At 48.4% G+C, this 20,680-nt stretch overlaps 1 long non-coding RNA gene across 1 annotated transcript in view; it reads right to left on the bottom strand.

Moving 5' to 3' along the window:
- Window positions 1–289: 289 nt before the first annotated feature.
- Window positions 290–20,680, bottom strand: part of LOC140429351 (uncharacterized) — a 104,251-nt gene continuing 83,860 nt past the window's right edge. The window contains exon 2 of the long non-coding RNA XR_011949052.1: window positions 290–1,502. This is a non-coding gene — a long non-coding RNA (uncharacterized lncRNA). The remainder of the gene's footprint in view (window positions 1,503–20,680) is intronic.

Genomic DNA, 20,680 nt, shown 5'->3' with positions numbered 1-20,680 from the left:
CTATTACTTGAGTCTCTTTGTTATGTCCTCCTGTCATGTAAGGCAAGTTGTGAACATAACTATGTATTCCTGATCAAAGTTCTGCCACCATGAGATTGAAACAGAGGATGCATCTCTATTCTACATCAATTAGACTGCCATGAAAACTGGAGAGCTCGCCCTACAGGTAAACCCTGCTAGCAAAAGCAATAAAATAGGGATCTGTAAGAGCACATTAGCCAATACCTATACACCATCGTGTGCACCTGGAAATTACCGTTGGTGATATTAAAGAACGAAAGCTTAAATGTTTGTCATAAATTTCCACTATTTATTGCAGACATCGTTATTTATTTTGAATGATTAAATGTCCCCGCCAAAATACCAGACAAAAACGTTACATAAGCAAGTGTATTTTTACTACATCAGCAACAGCCATTTCTATTCTTGCATAATTTGTTGCTTCCTGACATTACTGACAGTGTTTTGTTAGGAATTACAGCTACCTGGATATCACAGTTCCTCTAAATGTCAACATTGGGATATTGAGAGTTTGAGGTGGCCAGCACAGGGGCCATCAGGTGCAGAGCCACTGATTAAAGGCCCGCTTCAATGCTGTAAGACTTCATCTTAGTTAAAATAAAAGCAGAAAACCAGTCCTCATCCCTCACATCTCATCCATACCACCTCATTTCCCCATGCCAAACTATGCCCTCCCCACCCACTCCCCAGGAACCCTCAGGCGCCCTATGCCAAACAATGGTCCACCACTCACTCCCATGCCAAGCTATTTCCAAGCTCATTGACCCAGTATATAGTGTATAGAACGAATGAACTCAATAGTGATAATGGGATGGAATCAGAGTATGCCCATCATTTTTAAATAGATCCCAAGTTATCCCAATTCAGCAAAGATCCAGGGCTTTTTCTCTTAATTGTATCCAACTCATTTCCATTTGTATTTGGGGAACATGCAGTGGTACTGCAACTAACTATAATATGAAGGGAATATTCTTAAAAGGCGCAGTTAAAAAAAACATATAGAATGCAGTAGAAAGGTTTGAGATGCATGGATTTTCCTGATTTCAAAACGTTCCTCCCCTTCTATATGGGTACAGAAAAAGAAGAAAGTGTGTGTCATGGCACTCATGAGGGCAATATTGCAGGAGAACTGAAAGCACTGTCAAGCATCAACAAGAGATTACATTTTTAAACAATCTAAGTGTTAAAGGTAACCACGAAACAGATGTTAGCTGTAACTAAAGTTACACATGTAGATTTGTGCATGTGGTTTCTATAATAAAACTTCTTACATCACTAATTGTATTTCATTGGATGATAGCATTATGCACTTTTTTATTTACTGTTCTCTATGCATATCATACTTTTTAAACATAAAAATGACAGTTTAAATATTATCAAAGAGATCATCTGGTTCAACAGTGTTGGGTAAGGTTTCCAGTGATTGTTCCTCCTCAGCTTGATTATGGATTATTGATGATACAGAGCTCATAGGGCACGATCTACAGAATAATAATAAAGCAAATAAATTAGGAGATAGAAATTGAACCAATGACTTTGATTGCAAAATAACTGGATCTCTTAAATTGTGAGGATAATAATCTCTAGTATTGTTACTGAAAATTCTAACAGCAATGATTATAAAATATGGTACAGAAAGGATCCCTAAAGAGGCCATTACTTCTTTAAGATGAAGGCTCAATTGTTCCTTTACCTTTTTCATGCTTTTGATGAAGTCCACTGTTGAATTAACAGCCCTACTGAAAAACTTTACATCATTTGCATTCAACAGGGTTCATTTGCACTCGTTTGATTCCTATTGTGCTCAAAAGTAATCATTTAACATCAATTGCATTTAAAATAATAAGAATAATTTTTATTAGTGTCACAGGTAGGCTTACATTAACACTGCAATGAAGTTACTGTGAAAATCCCCAAGTCGCCACATTCCGGTGCCTGTTCGGGTACCAAGAGGCAGAATTCAGAATGTCCAATTCACCTAACCAGCATGTCTTTCGGGACTTGTGGGAGGAAACCAGAGCACCCGGAGGAAACCCACGGGGAGATGGGGAGAACGTGCAGATTCCGCACAGGCAGTGACCATATTCTTCGACTTCCCCCCAATCCCCCACCCCAGAGCAATTTTCTTCAGCCACTATTTGATTTCAATTGCACTCAAAGCAATCATTCAGCCATTATTTGACAGATAGTGCCAAATTTTCCAAAGTCACATTTTTTAGATGGGGTGATCCAACATAAAGCAGTATTAGGTCATTTGCTTAAAAGCTTGATTAAAGAGGTGAAATAGGTGATAAGTACCAGAGAATTTACAGTGCAGAAGGAGGCCATTCAGCCCATCAAGTCTGCACTGGCCCTTGGAAAGAGCACCTCACCCAAACCCACACCTCCACCCTATTCCCATAACCCAGTAACCCCACCCAATCTTTTTGGATACTAATGGCAATTTATCATGGCCAATCCACCTAACCTGCACCATTTTGGACTGTGCGAGGAAATCGGAGAACCCGGAGGAAACCCACCAAGCAGACACGGGAGAATGTGCAGACTCCGCACATAGAAAACATAGAAAAATAGAGCACAGAACAGGCCCTTTGGCCCACGATGTTGTGCCGAACTTTTGTCCGAGATTAAGAACAAATTAATCTACACCCCATCATTCTACCGTAATCCATGTACCTATCCAATAGCCGCTTGACAGACAGTGACCCAAGCCAGGAATCAAACCTGGGACCCTGGAGCTGTGAAACAACTGTGCTAACCACTGTACTACTAAGATTCAGGAAAATCAGACAGTGCGGGTCACATTCTGACCCTTACTTAACACTGCGTTACAACCCAGAAGTGGGAACAATCCTCGCCTGGGTGGCTGCAATGGATTACTGATTATGCTGGCGGCGGACCTCGAAACTCCCAGCAGGTAGGCCTTTCAGTTTGTGCATGGATGTGATAAATGTAAAAATGCAAACAGAAAAAACACCCGATTTAAAACCCCAGATTGCAGCAGTTTTCTTCCTCCCTCCCCCTCCCCTCTCCTGGCAGTGTGCCATCAGGGTAGACACAGAACATAATGGCCAATGGAAATTTTAGTTTTGACATGCACAGCAGCAGTTGGCAGCCAGCGTTCGGAAGTTCAAATTTGATAAATCTGTGTGGCTGTTACATGGCGGGGATGGAATCTCAGGTGCAACTATTTATCCGTGTCAGTCGTTTATCCCCCTACCCTATACCCCCTCCCTTACTTCCCCAAACCCTCTCCCCCCTCCCTCAGTCACACATCCCATCCACCTAAACCCCCACCCCACCCTCCTTCAACCTCCATTCCTCCACTTCCCCAGTAGGAAAACACTGATTGTGTGGGATTGAGAGAGAAAGAGTGTGCGTGTGCATGTCTGCACTAGAATTGTCTGTATATCCTGGCTTCCTGAAGAATGAGCAAATCCTGACAGTGGCCTCCATCCAGGGAGATGCCACCTGGCATTGTAATGCAACTGGCTACTGGAAGAGTTCAAAGGACAGTCACCATTGAAGTAGGGAGTGCTCAGGAATGCACTACCAGCTCGTTGGGAGAGAGAAGCACATTCTGCAGGTAAATTCCTCAGCCTCGCACTGAGGCAAGGCCAGCTCAGTCCATTTTAAACCATAATTCCCTCAGAAAGAACAATGTATTCTGTTTTTTAACATATAAAATTATGAAGGGACTAGATAGGGTAGATGCGGGGAGGTTGTTTCCACTGGCGGGTAAAAGCAGAACTAGGGGGTATAGCCTCAAAATAAGGGGAAGTAGATTTAGGACTGAGCTTAGGAGGAACTTCTTCACCCAAAGGAATTCCCTGCCCAGTGAAGCAGTTGAGGATCCTTCATTAAATGTTTTTAAAATAAAGATAGATAGTTTTTTGAAGAATAAAGGAATAAAGGGTTTTGGTGTTCGGGCGGGAAAGTGGAGCTAAGTCCACAAAAGATCAGCCATGATCTCATTGAATGGCAGAGCAGGCTCGAAGGGCCAGGTGGCCTACTCCTGCTCCTAGCTCTTATTATGTTCTTTTCAATTAATGTGTTATCGGAAGCAGGAGTGAGCGAATCAATGCAATGGCCTCTATTATAGAATCCCAGCACCAGAGGTGCGACCTCTTTAAGCTTCTGAATCAATAAATATTTTACAAGGATCAAGACTTTGCTCATGTAAAGCCAAATTCTCTGAGAATATAGAGATTTATTTCGACCCCAGAAATGTCATCAATTACTTAATTTATCCTATTTGAAGCATAACCACAATATCTAAAATTAGTTACGTATATTATGAAACAACGGTAACTGGTCAGATATTAGGGTTTGTTACCTTCTTCAATAGATAACATAGCAGGGAAAAGATAGTTGTGGGTGAAGAATTTCCTTCCATAGTCAACATGTTGGAAAGTAATGGATTTAATCAGTAATGATACCCGATTTCCATATGGGAACCATAGAATTTCACAACACAGATGAAAGGGATTTGGCACATCACTGCCACTGCACATCACTCAGAAAGAACAATTCACACAGTCCTATTTCGCATTCTCTTTTTAAAATTTCAGATATGACACTGATGGAGTCTATTCCTGCCACTGTTTCTTATGTGAACATTTCATGCCCTAACAACTTCTCAATTCATAACAAGAGTCATTGTAACATCATATTTTATTTGGTTGAGAAAATTATTGCTGCAGACAACCTGGTGCCTGCTGTAAGAATGGGTTCAATTTTCAGGTACAGAGAAAGATTTCAAAATGGAGATTGGGGTGTGTTGGTTGTTTGACATAAATTATAGAAAAGAAAAATAAAGTCATTTATACAAATAGTCAGATAGTGGCCTCAATAATAAGGGGTGGGTTGGAAGAGAGAGTGTGTTTGAGGGGTGGGTTTCAGCCTTCAGATCCCAGGAGGGGCCGGAGGGGAGGGGGAAGCAAAAATGAAGGTGAGCACAGGGCCCCATGAAATGTAAAGCTATCTCTGGGGTGTAGAGTTTGGAGGCTGGAGGGACGGGGAAGAGTTTGGAGGCTGGAGGGACGGAGAAGAATTTGGACATGGGAGAGATAGAAAGGGAGAGTTGGAGGCTGGAGGGAGAGAGGAAGCATTTTCCAGAGTGAGAATGGGCTGCGGTAGTGAGTTTGCATATGGGTGGGTTGGAGGAGAAGGCTTTGGTGGCTGGAGGGGGAGAGCAGAGACTGGGGTGAAGGAGAGAGATGGGAAAGTTTAGACTCTGATACCAGAGGCGGGTTGGGGGGGGGGGGGGGGGGGGGGGGGAGGGGGAGGGGGGGGAAGATAGTTTGGACCCTGAGAAATGGTGGGGGATGGAGGGGCGGGGGGTAGTGGAGGAGGAGGAGGAGGAGCAGGGCAGAGTGTGCAGGGGTTTGGATGGGTGGATGCAAAGTATCAGATCCTGTGACTAAAATGTATTAAAAACTGCTGGGGATCAGGTGCTGTTCTTAACGATACACTATATAGCGGAACTTTTCAGGGGCTAAATGAAAAATAATTAAATGGTTGATTTCCTTGTATTTTTCAATGCAATTGGTGAGCGTATTTGATACCTTTGAACATGATGGATTGCTTTGAGCATGGTGCAGATAGCTTTGAGCATGGTGCAGATAGCATGCTGGGATAGCTCTGAGCACGCTAGATAGCTTTGAATGTACTAGATAATCAAATAGCTTTGAGCGTTCTTTCACATTTGATGCAAAATTCATTCCGTATTAGAACGTTTAGAAAATTTCCTCCCTCCAGCCTCCAAATTGTAATTGAGTACATTCAGCACACTTGAATGTAAAAATTATGTTAAAAAGTTTGGGTAGGAGAGTCTCAATTAGCACTGATGGACGAACAGCCTGCTGCAGCACACAAAAACATGGCCACAAGTATCACATTGAAAGCTAAATGAGATAACAGTGCATGGCTTTTCCAGCAGTTTCTGTTTTTATTATGGATAGATGGCTTGCTTTGCCAGCTGAGTAATTGGGAACAAACTCCAATTATTTCAGGCTGTCATGCTGTTTAGTCAGTGGCTGTGTGTTACCAGATGCTGAGACGAATACTTCAAGATTTCAAGGTGGTCGTTAGTGTGTCTTTTTTTAGCATTTCATCTCTACCTCTATTGTGGTGCAGCTCACCATCGGTGACAGCTTTGGGAATTCTAGAATCAGGTATGTGTCAAGACCAATGTAAATGTATGTTTTTCACTGTGGCCTCAATTCCAATTGCATTGCAGCTCTTCAGGACATTAACAAAGTATTTAATTATTTTTAAAAAACACAAATTTAGAGTACCCAATTCTTTTTTCCCAATTAAGAGGCAATACAAGCTGAATATTTCAGAATTTAAAAAAAATACATTTAGAGTATCCAATTCTTTATTTTTTTCCAATTAAGAGACAATTTAGCCTGGCCAATTCACCTACCCTGCACATCTTTGGGTTGTGGGGGTGAGACCCACGCAGACAGGGGAAGAATGTGCAAACTCCACACGGACAGTGACCTGGGACCGGGATCGAACCCGGGTCCTCGGCGCCGTGAGGCAGCAGTGCTAACCACTGCACTACCATGCCGCCCCAACAATGTGCTTAATTTCTATTTGGTAAAGTTCAATGATTTAATTGAATAAATATAGGGCATGATTCTCTGGCCTCATTTCACTCTAGCTCAAGCGAAATGAGGTCGGTGAATAGCAGGCGAGACAGAAAATGAGAACCGCGCCAGGCACCAAATAGTTTGCGATGCAACCAGCCTGCCCCCGTAGGAGAAATTGGGATCTTGCTGTAGCGTAGCGAGAAAACAATTATCACCACTTAAGCCCTATTTCCATACAATTAACGGGAGCCACCCCAAATCCAAAGTCACTTATCAGCCTCACAGCAGCAAGTGGTCACGCTGGCGCCGATTAGCATTCCTTTATAAAAATGTGTACCTGGCAGAAGGACTTCTGTGGGGAGATTAGGAGGTGAATAGCCATCTTTGCTCACAGGCAAAGAGTCTGGGGGTGCTGGGCTTGCCACCTCAGTGCTCGGCGGGGGGTGGGGGACTCTCGGCTGTGAGTGGGGGACTTCGCAGTGGTGGGCTGCCATGGGAAGGGAGGGTTGCTGGGGCACCAACTGCCCACAGCATCACCATGCCAACCTCTGCATCGTGTTTACCTATTCCAAGGGCAACCCTTGTCCCTGCCCAACTGGCCCACCGAGCACCCATAACTCCCACCAACTGCCGAGACCTCTGGCTGTGCGGTTGAAGGCTTTGGTAATAGGGAATTGGCAATCGTGGTTAAGTGAGCACTTCACACAACCCAAGTGGATTCCTGTGGGTGGGTGGGCCATGGAGCATGTGGGAGTCATTGCCTTGCATCCCAATCACACCGTGATGCCTGGACACTGTACCTGAACACTACAGGAGGTAACACCACACATGCAGCAGTCAACATCCGAACATCCAGGGGATGGAACACAGCTCCGGGGACATGTTCACGGCTGAAGGGTGGGTGAGTGCCATGGGGAGGTGACCAGGGCCAGGTCAGGTTGTGAGCGGGTGTCTGGGGTACAGGGTCTGGGGTCCGTTGAAGGGGTACCCGCTGCGGCTGGGAGTGCGTGGGCAGGGCGTTTTGGGTGGGTGAGGGGGGAGAATCAATGGCGGATTGGAGGGTCCCGGGATGGTAGCTACTGCCGTTTGTCAGTCTGACACCCTCTCCCAATGCTTTACAGATAATAAGCGCTATGGCAGGGATATTGGATGCAGAACTTGTCCTAGTGGTGCTGCTGGTAGTCTGCGCAGCCAGATGCCGGAGACGGCGCAGTGTCTGCAGATGCTCGAGGCGCCGGCGCACATGCCGGAATCCGCCCCACACCCTGAGGACCTGGCCGCCCATCAGGCCAAGGAGGGGGAATCCCGCGAAGGCCCAGGTTAGATAGGCTGGTCATTTGAACAGGTGACAGACAGCGCGTGCCGCAGGAGGCTCCGCTCCAACAAGGAGACAGTGCGACATCTGTGCCATGTCCCCGCGGACTTGGAACTACATGGAGGAGGACGACACCTGCTCCCGGTGGCTGTCAAGGTCACTGGAGCCCTGAACGTTTACGCCTTGGGACCATTCCAGGGCTCGAGCGGGAATTTGTGCAGTATCTCGCAGGCCACAGCTCACAAGTGCATCTGACAGGTCACGGATGGCTGGCATGCCTGGGCGGAAAACTGCATCAACTTTGACATGGACCATCCCCAGCAAGATGCCTGGGCAGCCTGTTTCTCCGCCCCAGGTCCAGGGAGTAATAGATGCCGTGCATGTCACCCTGCACTCGACTGGCCATTTTGTGGTGCCCTATGTTAATCGAAAGGGGTTCCACTTCCTGAACATACATTATCGTCATCTGGTGGTTGCACACGAGTTGTATGCGGAATAGTTACATCCTGGGGCAATTGGTCATCCCCTGCCTCTTTGAGTACCACCCCAGGAAAGCTGTTTGGCTCTTGGGGGATAAGGGATATCCGCTGAGGACCTGGTTAATGATACCAGTATGGACGCCGGTGACCGAAGCGGAGACTTGGTACAACGAGGCCCATGCAGCCACGTGGGCTGTGATTGAGGGGTGCATTGGACTGTTCAGGATGCAGTTCCGATGTCTTTACCGCTCCGGAGGTGCACTCCAGTACACCGCCTGGAGGGTAGCCTGCTTTGTGGTGGTCTGCTATGCCCTTCACAAGCTCGCACAACAGCGGGGCGACAAGCTGGAGGAACATGTGGCCACCACCGAGGAGGAGGATGACGATGAGGTGGCGATGGACCAGCAGGGGCTGGAGGACGAGGCCGGGGAGGAACCTCAGGTCCAGGCGGAGGCTGCAGGACAGGCGGCAGCGGCGGCAAGCCCAGAGGGCCTGGGAGGCCCTCATACTCACCTGATTCACTTAGAACATAGCCTGGTCCACCACCCCCCACTCCCATTTCGTACCCTCCCAGGGTATGTGTCACATCACTCCAGGACGCTGGGACTGTGTCACATCACTCCAGGACGCTGGGACTGTGTCACATCACTCCAGGACGCTGGAACTGTGTCACATCACTCCAGGACGCTGGGACTGTGTCACATCACTCCAGGACGCTGGGACTGTGTCACATCACTCCAGGACGCTGGGACTGTGTCGGCACCGTCAGCGGGTCACTGTCAAGGGCAGTGTGGTGATGGTAACGCGCAGAGAGCTGAGTGTTGATGCTCCTCAATCTATGCCATAGTCTTGACTCCTGCCGGTCTGCTGAATGCTCGCTCACACCCATCATCTGCACGCGGTGTGCCTGAGGAGGGGCGGGGTATGCATGGAGAGATGAGCCAAGGGTTCGGAGGTTGACCCGCATTGCGGAAGAAAGTGACAGGGACATCTTACTGTTTGTGCTCCACTCTCCAATTCCCCACTCTCTCTATGGTGCTGACACCCCACCCTGTTCCCCCCTCCCTCAGTGCCCTCATTGATCCTCGATGTGCTTTGCCTTCCTAGCGCTACCACATGTCGGGGGGTGTCCCCAGGATACATATCTGAGGTGGAGGCAGCCAGCTGCTTACCTCGTCCTGTGGCCTTTAACGTCCCGGCGAGCGTCCTCTGGGGGCAGAGGGCCCTGGCTCACTTGTTGATGTCACATGCACAGCTGTGCCGCCCTGTCCCATGTGCTGGCTGCGAGATGCGGCCTCATCAGATGGGTGGAACTTGGGGGAGCTGATGCCCTGGATTCCTACTCCATGGGACGGGTCCCGGTTGGCACCCAGCGCCCCTCCTCCTGGGCGGTGCCCATAGGACCCTGAGGTTCACCTTGGGACGGAGCGGAAGCTGCTTTGAACCCTGGCTGTCCGTGCATCATCTGTCTCTGCCAGCCCTGGCGGTTCCCCATGGTCCGCACCTCGGTGATACTCCTCAGTTACTCGGACATGCTCCGCAGTGCCTTGGCCAAGCCCATCTGAGAGGGGACATGCAGCACCTCAAGGCCAGCCTGATACTGGGTAACATCCCCCAGCGAGGTGGACATTTTGTCGAGACCCTCACCCACCATGGCCGTCACCAACTGCGCGACACCTTCACGAATGGTGCCGACGCGTGCATCAGGCTTTCCGCTGTGGTTGCACCCTAGTAGTATTAGCGTCAGTGCCATGCATTGCCAACGACATCTCCAGCGCCCATAGCCTCCAGACTCCTCCAAGCTACTATGGATCTGCTGAAGTAGTGACGTTGACATCTCCCTGTGAATGACCCGGCCGCTCCTAAAGTCTCCATCAGCTGCGGGAAATTCTCTTCCTCAGGCTCGGCATTACCATGGCATCCTCAGAGCTCTCCTCTGAGGTGGTCTCCTGGGAGACTGGAGAGGGTGCCAGCTGGGATGGGCCATTGCATTCGCCTGGATAACCTGCGAGAGAATGGACATGTAGTCAGTGGGAGGAATGGGTCAGTCAGTAAGGCAATAACAACTCACGATTGACAGGTCCTCCGGGTGGAACCCGGTGGTTCCTCACCTCTGCGTCGTCCACCAGCCTCCGCGTTGGTGATCGCCCTGTCCTCGGCCACACCGGTCACCTCCAGGGTACGGCTAATCAGCTGGTGAGCCTTCATTTGTGGCGAGAAGCCTTTGAGGCCTCGTTAAGTGGAACAATTAATATTGAATAGCGTTGCCGGCCTCACTGGGCCGAGTGCCGGGACGCTCGCGGCAATTCCCGCTCACAACACTTCGAAATCTTTCTGGAGAATCGCGGCCATAGTCTACCATGGAAATATGACAGGACTGAAATGTAACATACTTCATTTATATTATAGTTTGTATATATACTCACACACAGTTAGATTTATTAATATGATCTATGATGCATCAACCTATTTACAAGATGACTTTTCTCTATCGTTTAAACAAATGTCTGCTTATGTAGATGACCATTGTCCATAATGACAAACAATAATTTTAATTAGTAAGAGAACCCAATAAGTTGCAATTATGAAGCTGAATGTTACAAACATGGTTGTTGCTAAACTAGTTGCAAAACAAAGTGATTTCTAACTCCTGAATATGGACTATCATGTAAGATTGGGAGATGAGCATATATTATAAAATATTGAATACTTAAAAAAGGGCAGAGTGTGGACGCATAGAAAGACACAAAAAATTGTGCGTTGCTTACTTCATGGAGAAAATATACCTTTAACTAACATACCAGACTACTAATCACCAATGTTAGATCAATGAAGAACTACACCAGAGGAGACAAGCTCGATGAGCCACTTGGTCAAATAGAGACTGCGAATTCACCTATAAACTATAAAGTCTTGTGTTCACAATCCAGATGTTCCTTGGAGCTTGAGGCTAAAGAATTTAATCAGCATTGTGTACTTTCAGAAGTTCAAAGTTACTTTTTAAAATGGTAAAATTACAAAGATCACTTTGGGCTCACAATCTCAAACTTGTAAATGACCTCCAATGTTAGCAACATTCTTGACTTAGATCACTGAAAAAATTCAGAGACAACAGGACAAAATATTTTCTACCACTGTGACTTCCAGAAATATATTGCGGTACTGTTAACTGATATTTGGAAAACATTTAATAATAAAGTGAACATTTACGCCTAAAGATAATTCATTCTCCATGAAGGTACTTAATTTTCTTATGATTGAAATGTATTTTTATACCTTCATTGTTACTATTGTTAATTTAAGTCAAAATGTAAAACTGAGGGTTGTCTATTAAACAATTGTACTTCCATTTGGAAAGACTAAGGGGCGAATTCTCCACCGGCAGGATTCTCCGTTTGCTAGTTGGGTGCAACCCCCTCCCCCGCGGGTTTCCCAGTGGAGTGGGTAAGCCACCATGGGAAATTCCATTGGCTGGCGGTGGGAACGGAGAATCCCGCTGCCAGTGGCAGTGTGCCGCTGAGGAATACATGTCCGGGAAGGCGGAAAATGTACCCCTAAATTTGAATCTTAACCCCATCAGCCAGATATATTTATTACTGGGCGACTAGAGGGAGCACCTGTTTAATTAAAGTATTGCTGTGTTCCTAACTCAGTGCACCCTGTGCCATCCTTGCACATCATTAAATGCCAATTGCCCTTACAACTGCCTTGATTGGCTATTGCCACGAATTAGCAGATAGCTCACTCAGGAGCCCAGCAACATGCCTCAGTTCGATTTCTCATGCCCCCACACCCTCACCAAATCCTATCAAGTGAATGACAGTTAATGCCTCCGAGGAAACTAGGCACAGGACAATAAATACTTGTTGGTGCCATCCACACCCCAGGAACAACAACGATTTGCATCTATATAGAAACTAAGACATAAAAAAATCCCAAAATGCTTTGCAGAGAGGGGTGCGGCCAGAAAAATAAAGAGATAGTGGGAGGGAGATCAAAGGTTTGAGCAAAGAGGCAGATTTCCATCCCATTTGGGGGCGACACGGTGGCACAGTGGTTAGCACTGCTGCCCCACAGCGCCAGGGTCCGGGATTCAATTCCAACCTTGGGTAACCGTCTTTGTGGAGTCTGCACATTCTCTCCGTGTCTGAGTGGAGTGTTTTCTCCGGGTGCTCTGGTTTCCTCCCATGGTCCAAAGAGTTGCAGGTTACGTTGTTTGCCCCCGAGTGTCCAAAAATGTTAGTTGGGGTTACGGGTATAAGGTGGGGGCCTAGGTGGGGTGCTCTTTTGGAGGGTCGGTGCAGACTCGAAGAGCTGAATGACCTCCTTCGGCACTGTAGGGATTCTATGACACCTATGATTTGGCCTATTGATTGTAAGCGTATGGAGTTTGAGGCCAGGCTGCAGATGATGGCTTTCACCTTCTCCAACTGTTTAATTGGAGGAAACTAAAGTTTATCCAAGAGTGGTTGTCAGACAAACAGTTCAAAACATGGACAGTGGAAGAAACATAGAAAATAGAAGCAGCAGGAGGCCATTCAGCCCTTCGAGCCTGCTCTGCCATTCATATGGGTGGCACGGTAGCACAGTGGTTAGCACTGTTGCTTCACAGCGCCAGGGTCCCAGATTCGATTCCCGGCTTGGGTCACTGTCTGTGCGAAGTCTGCATGTTCTCCTTGTGTCTGCGTGGGTTTCCTCCGGGTGCTCCGGTTTCCTCCCACGAGTCCCTAACGATGTGCTTGTTAGGTAATTTGGACATTCTGAATTTTCCCTCTGCACTCGAACAGGCGCCGGAATGTGCGACTTGGGGCTTTTCACAGTAACTTATTACAGTGTTAATGTAAGCCTACTTGTGACAATAAAGATTATTATACATTATTATATATTAGAAATAGGGAGACCCCCCTCCCCCCCACAATGACCCCTAAATAGGAAGATACCCCCACAGGGACCCCCTAAATAGGGAGACCCCTCACAGGTACCCCCTAAATAGGGAGACCCCCACAGGGTCCCCTAAATAGGGAGACCCCCCACAAGGATCCCCTAAATAGGGAGACCCCCCACAGGGACCCCCTAAAGAGAGTGACCACCATAGGGACTCCTCCAAAGACTCCCTAATTAAAGAAACCCCCCAGAGACCCCTAATTAAATGACTCCCCCTCCCCACAGGAGCCCCCTAATTAAAGGGATCCCCCTCCAGAAAAGCGACCCCTGTCTGGAAGCTAGAGAGGTTCAGACAGGGCAGTGAAAAAATTACACTCATTTGGAAGCACTACGATGTCCATTCAAAGAACAAAGAAAAGTACAGTACAGGAACAGACCCTTCGGCTCTCCAAGCCCGCATCGACCATGCTGCCCTTCTAACCCAAAACCTTCTACACATCTGGAGATAACGGGCGGGATTCTCTCCTATCCGGGGGGGGCGGGCGGTCCCGGCGCTGAGAAGTAGCGTGAAGCACTCCGGCGTCGGGCCGCCTGGAAGGTGTGGAATCCTCCGCACCTTCAGGGGCTAGGCCGGTGGCGGCGGGGTTGGCGCCACGCCAGCTGCCGTAAAAGGGCTTAGCGCCACGCCAACCGTCGCCGAAGGGCCTCCGCATGCCACATGCACGGGAGCACCAGCGTGTGCTGGTGTTATTCCAGTGCATGCGCAGGGGGGTTCGTCTCCGCACCGGCCATGGCGGAGGTCCACAGCAGCCGGTGTGGAGGGAAAGAGTGCCCCCATGGCACAGGCCCGCCCGCGGATCGGTGGACCCCGATCATGGGCCAGGCCAAGAACCCTGGAGGCCGCCCGCAGAGCCAGGTCCCGCCGGTAAGTACCTGGTCTAATTTACGCAGGTGGGACCGGCCCAAAATGGGCGGCCGCTCAGCCCATCGCGGGCCGGAGAATCGCCAGGGGGGCCGCTGTTAGCGGTCGCCGACCGGAGGGGCGCAATTCCCGCCCCCGCCAAAACCCTGGCGCCGGAGAAATTGGCAGCTGGTGGGGGCGGGATTCACGCCGCACCCCGGCGATTCTCCGGCCCGGCTGGGGGTCAGAGAATCCCGCCCTATATCCCTCTATTCCCATCCTACTCGTGTATTTGTCAAGATGCCCTTAAACGCCACCATCGTACTTGCTTACACCACCTCCTCCGGCAGCATGTTCCAGGCACCCACTATCCTCTGTGGAAAAATCTTCCCTCGCACATCTTCTCTCAACTTTGCCCCTTGCACCTTAAACATATGTCCCCTAGAAATTGACTCTTCCACCCTGGGAAAAAACTTCTGACTATCCACTCTGTCTATGCCCCTCATAATTTTGTAGACTTCTATCAGGTCACCCCTCAACCTCCGTCGTTCCAGTGAGAACAAACCAAGTTTCCCGAACCTCTCCTCATAGCTAATGCCCTCCATACCAGGCTTTATCCTGGTAAGCTTCTTCTGTGCCTTCTCCAAAGCCTTCACATCCTTCTGGTAGTGTGGCGACCAAGATCGAACACAATGGGCTGGATTCTCCATTTCAGGAATTATGACCCCATGCCGTCGTGAAAACTGTGGCCTTTTATGCCGGAAAAACTGGCGTCAAAAGGTCACATATTCACTGCCCTGCAGGAGGCTAGTAGAGAGCTCCAGCTGCAGATACGGCTCCAGATCAGAGGCCGCCCATGCACACAGGGTGAAACTTGGGGAGTATGCCGCTTTTCGGGAGCCGGAGAATCGAGAAACTGGCGCCGGTACCGATTCCATGCATGGAACTGGATTCTCCGCGATTCTCCGGATCTTCGTATTTAGGGGGTCATAGAATCACTACAATGCAGAAGTAGGCCATTCAGCCCATCGAGTTGCACGACCCTCTGAAAGGGCACCCTACCTCGTGTGATGCCCCCACCCTATAGCCTTAACCCAGTAACCCCACCTAGCCTAACCTTGTTAGGTCCCTGTGGAGGCTCCTTTGGTTGGGGGTCTCTGGGGCGGGCGGGGGGGCGTGTGGTGTGCGGGGAGGGGGGGGGGCCTGTTGGGGATGGGAGGGCAGGTAGTGCATTATGGGGAGGAGGGAATGGGTGGCTCTCAAATGGATTTTGGGGGCGGCTCTCTTTAGAATTTACCTTTTTGGTCCACAACGAGGTCCACCTTGTCATGTTCAAGTTTGGTGATACCTGTAAAGTTCCGCGCCCACGGAATTCCAGGCCTGGAGGACCAGAAAACTGCGAGGTCCAGGAGACTCTGGTGATGTGCCCCCTAAGTGGTGCGCGGTGAGAACACTAATCCTGCCGCCAGCGGGGTGGCCGGAGCATAGTGGTCAGTTCGGCACCCGGTGCGAACCTCGATTTTGGCTGGATGCCCAATTCTTTACCCAATTGCGATCCACGGTGCCAGTGTCACAGGGCAGAGAACCCAGGCGATTGGCTTTTCATGTTTTTCCAATAAAATTAATCCCCTCACATTTCTCCTCATTTTACTTCATCTGCCACCTGCCCAACAATCGCACCAACTAATCTATAACCTTTTGAAGTTCTACACTATCCCCCTCACAGTTCACAATGTTTCCAAGTTTTCTACCATCTGCAAATTTTGAAATTGCATCCTGTACACCAAGCTCCAGCTCATTATTTTGTATCAGGAAAACCAAGGGTTCCAAATTGATCCTTGGGAAACTCCACTACAAACCTTCCTCCAGCCAGAAAAAAACATCCATGAACCACTATTTTTTTTTCCTGTAACTCAGCCAATTTCAATTCCATGTTGCCACTGTACCTTTAATTCCATGTCTACAAGTTTCCATGACTCACAAGTCTTTTGTGTGGCACTGTATCAAATGCCTTTTGCAAGTCAATGTACCCCACATCAATAGCATTGTCCACATTAACCCTCTCTGTCACCTCTTCAATAAACCCCAGCAAGTTAATTCTTAGGAAATCCATGCTGGTTTCTTTCATTAAACTGCATGGGCTGGAATATCCATTTGGAAGACTGTCCCCACGCCGGCGTGAGAATGGTGGTGTTTTATGCCAGGAAAACCGATTCCCTGCTCCGGGAAGGGGCAAGCAGCCAGGCAGCGTAGCGCTCCGCTCTAGCCGACGATACGGCCCGGAGCATTCCCAGGTTCCTGGCCGCACTTGTGCACGCTGGCAGCCTGCAGCGGCCGCGCCGTGCTACACGGCGGACGCAGGCCGCGGACCGCAAATATAGTCCCCCCTTTGGCCGGCTTGCGCGCCCCAGATGCCCCCCCCCCAAAGTACTCCCAGCCCCGAATAGTGCCCCCCCTGCCTGCGGATTGGCCCTCCCACGACTGTGGCGGTGCTGGACTGAGTCCGCAGCTGCCACGCTGAGTTCCCAACGGGTGAGACCATGAGAGTTCCAGGAACCCGGCTGGTCGGGGACGGAGCATCGTAGGGCGGGGATACGGCGCGCGGCGTACTCCTAGAGTACGGTGCTTTTCAGAGGCCGGAGCATTGCAAAAGTGGCGCCGCCACCAATTCTTGGGGATTCTCCGCCCCCCTCACCGAAAGTGATTTTGCCGTCGGGGATCGGCGAATCCAGCCCCATTTGTCCATAAATGGGTGACCTCCAAACAAAATAACACTTTGTACAATAATCAAAGAACCTAAGATATAGAACAGGCCGTTCGGTCTCTCGAGCCTGCTTCACCATTCAAGAGGATCATGGCTGATCCGACATTCCTCACATCCATTTTCCTGCCCTATCCCTGTAACTCTTGTATCTTGTTTTTGTAATACATAATAATGAGCTGGACCTTGGGATACAGGAGCAATTTCATGGAGGTGGTTCAGAGAAGGTTCACTAGGATGAACCCCGGTATGGATGGATTGTCTTCCGAGATAAGGTTAAACAAGTTGGGACTCTACTGATTGGAATTTAGAAGAATGAGAACATTGAAACATATCAGATTTTTAAGGGGCTTGACAGGGTAAATGCTGAGAGGATGCTTCCCCTCACGGGAGAGTCTTGGATCAGAGGGCATAGCCTCCAAATAAAGGAGTGCTAATTTAAGATTGAGAAAAGGAGGAATTTCTTCTCTCAGAGGGTTGAGAGTCTTTGGAACTCATTGTCACAGAGAGCTGTGGGGTAGAGTGCTTGTGTATACTTGAGGCGGAGATAGATAGATTCTTGATAAGTAAGAGAGTCAAGAGTTATGGGGATAGGGCAGAAAAATGGATGTGAGGAATGTCGGATCAGCCATGATCCTATTGAATGGTGAAGCAGGCTCGAGATTCCAGGCGGCCTATTCCTGTTCCTATATCTTATGTTCTTTGATTATTGTACAAAGCGTCATTTTGTTTGGAGGTCACCAGAATTCTCGATTAATTATAGAAACAGAAGATAACTACTGTTTTTATTTTGTCATTAATAATAGTCATGTTCAACATAGTAAAAGCCTTTATAACCTATTTGACAGGTAAGTAAGGTATTTTCTGTGGGTTCTACCACTGAAAAATAGTTTATAGTTCTGCAACGTATATTTTTAAGTTTCCAAATTTCTCCAATGGTTCTGGAGTATAAGACCATAAGACAAAGGAGCAGAATTAGGCCACTCGGCCCATCGAGTCTGCTCCGCTGATATTTTCTCATCCCCATTCTCCTGCTTCTCCCCATAACCCCTGATCCCCTTATTAATCAAGAACCTATCTATCTCTGTCTTAAAGACACTCAGTGATTTGGCCACCACAGCCTTCTGCGGCAAAGAGTTCCACAGATTCACCACCCTCTGACTGCAGAAATTCCTCCTCATCTCTGTTTTAAAGGATCGTCCCTTTAGTCTGAGATGGTGTCCTCTGGTTCTAGTTTTTCCTACAAGTGTAAAAATTCTCTCCACATCCACTCTCGCCAGGCCTCGCAGTACCCTGTAAGTTTCAATAAGATCCCCCCTCATCCTTCTAAACTCCTATGAGTACAGACCCAGAGTCCTCAACCGTTCCTCACACGACAAGTTCTTCATTCCAGGGATCATTCTTGTGAACCTCCCCTGGACCCTTTCCAAGGCCAGCACATCCTTCTTTAGATACGGGTCCCAAAACTCCAATAAAGTTTGTTACTTTACAAATGTTAACACACCTAAACAAGTTAGGACCGTCTGAGTGGATCACTGGGTGATGAAGTGTACTGCAGAATTTGAAGATTTTTGGTTTAGTTACCTGATTGTGTGGTGTTGGTTGGCCTTAACTGGGTCAAGGATGATGGCTGACATGTACCCTGGCTAAAATGAGAGAAAATAAGCTGGTTTCCTGTTCTCATTGCTACTTTGTCCACACCTGCAATGAAACTGCAGGTCACCCAAAACCCTAACCTGCAGCAAGCAAAGCGCCCCATCATGTCAGTCTCGCAGACCAATATTGGCTCCTGGATCCTAAATTCCTGTACTTTAGAACTTTTCTCCTTCTGTTTAAATAACATTGTGGTCTCACTCCTCACTATCACCCTAACCTCCTCCTGTTCAATAAGCCCCTCCTCCCCCACCACTTTGACCTCTTAATTCCTCTGACTCTGGCCCTTGTGACCTACCTCCACTCTGGCTCAATATTAGTAGCTGTGCCGTAAGCCTCTTATGTACTACTCTCTGGAACTCACTTCACCCCCTCCCCGAACCCACCATGTCCCAAACTCTCCATCCCCCCCCACCACAAACCATTCTCTATCTTGTTCTTCTTTTGTCCAGCCTTCTAATTTCCCCTCCTTTGGCTCAGCGGGCATTTTCCCAATGCCTTTGAACATTATTCTGAATTAAATGTGCTTCAGAAATACAAGTTGTTCTTAATTATTATCATTGTCATCCAATGATGCAATTTGAAAAGTATGTGTTAGGTGACTTCAGTTCAGAACAGGATTGTGCGGTCTGTGGTCATTCTGTTCACACATGCAGCCTGGTCTGCCTCACACATACAACTGGACTTAGATCAATTTTTTATGGATTTCTTTGCTACTTTTAAGCTTTAAATGTGATACTGGCTAAAGATGTGTTAAAAGAATGTTTTGCGCCTCGTTTTTCCAATATATACTGATAGTTTCTAGAATATTATCACTATCGTTGCCCATGTATTCATAATATTTTGTAAATATGACAAAACAATTACATGAGGTTTATCATTAATTGTACCTTGATGATAAAGTGAAAGAAGGAGCTAGAAGAGGTGCTTGAATGGGTACCTAAACTAGTACTGTGAGGTGTTAAGGAGCATTTACTGTTGACTATTTGAAAAATAACCCAGAACCATAGAACGTCACAGTAGAGAAACAGGTAACTGAGCCAATCAAGACTGTGCCAATAGTTTTCTCTTTGTGTCACATAGTCTAATTCCATGTTGCTCCTTTGTCCCTGTAACCCTTCATTTTCTTTGCAAGCAAATTTCTAACAACCAGTTAAAGTTTGTAGCCTGTCCTTCAAAATCCACATTCTGACCATCCTCTGTGCACAGATGTTTTCCTAACTTTTAACTCTTAAGGTTATTTTATATCACTTCCGGTTGCGGCTATGCCTAGGTAGGTCGCATGGTCGGCAGCTCCCGCCGATAACGGACCTTTGGGCCCATTAAGGAGCTCCAGCGGCATTTGGACGACGATTCCCGGTGTGGAAAGTAAACCAAGGGTCCCCCAGCATTGTATGGAGTGTACCAGGAGTTGAGCGGTCAAAAAGTGGCTTTACAGAAGAGAGGAGAACGGGCGAGAAAAAACAAGATGGTGGCGGGCGGGCATCAGGCAGCGTGGGCCCAGTGGTCCCGGGAGCAGCAGGAGGTTTTAAGAAGCTGCTTTGCTGACTTGAAGGCAGAGATGTTGGCCCCTATGAAGGCGTTGATTGAAAGGCTGGTGGATACCCAGAAGATGCAGGGGACGGCGATCAAGGAGGTGCAGCAGAAGGCCTCTGATAATGAGGACGAGATTCTGGGCCTGGCAGTCAGAGTGGAAGCGCACGAGGCGCTGCACAGAAAATGGCAGGAGAAGCTGGAGGACCTGGAGAATAGGTCAAAGAGGCAGAACCTGCGGATTCTGGGTCTCCCTGAAGGCGTGGAGGGATCGGATGCTGGAGCGTATGTGACCACGATGCTGAGTACGCTGATGGGCGCGGGGGCCTTCCCGAGGCACCTGGAGATGGATGGGGCGCACAGAGTCCTGGCAAGGAGGCCGAGGGCGAACGAGCCGCCGAGGGCTATGGTGGTAAGGTTCCACCGCTTCACCGACAGGGAGTGTGTCCTGCGATGGGCGAAGAAGGAGCGGAGCAGCAGGTGGGAGAACACCGAGATCCGGATTTACCAGGACTGGAGTGCAGAGCTGGCCAA

Source organism: Scyliorhinus torazame, chromosome 9, assembly GCF_047496885.1.
Source record: "Scyliorhinus torazame isolate Kashiwa2021f chromosome 9, sScyTor2.1, whole genome shotgun sequence".
Classification (NCBI taxonomy): Eukaryota; Metazoa; Chordata; class Chondrichthyes; order Carcharhiniformes; family Scyliorhinidae; genus Scyliorhinus; species Scyliorhinus torazame.
The sequence above is the reverse complement of the archived record's forward strand: the minus strand, read 5'-3'. Positions and strand labels throughout refer to the sequence as shown.